We start from the raw sequence: 286 nt of genomic DNA, 5'->3' as shown, positions 1-286 counted from the left end.
AAACTTGACCAGTTATAAAATGACGATAAACTATCAGATTGTTTTTTAAGTCTCTCATTAGGTGCCCACCAGGTGCAAAGCATGTGCAGTAAAGAGCAACATGACCGACAAAGTGACTTTCCACCAGAAACAAGCAAGAACAAGAATCTCTCATTAGGGTTTGAACTTGGGTCCAGAGACATCACGCCTGTATAACTTGAACCTCAGAACCCTACCCATTTCATGAATAAAGATAAAGTTCTCTTTCCTGCTAGGGGTGGGGAGAACCTCACTGCCATCGAGTCCC

Source organism: Orycteropus afer, unplaced genomic scaffold, assembly GCF_000298275.1.
Source record: "Orycteropus afer afer isolate SDZICR_OR568_19922 unplaced genomic scaffold, OryAfe1.0 scaffold00241, whole genome shotgun sequence".
NCBI lineage: Eukaryota > Metazoa > Chordata > Mammalia > Tubulidentata > Orycteropodidae > Orycteropus > Orycteropus afer.
The sequence above is the reverse complement of the archived record's forward strand: the minus strand, read 5'-3'. Positions refer to the sequence as shown.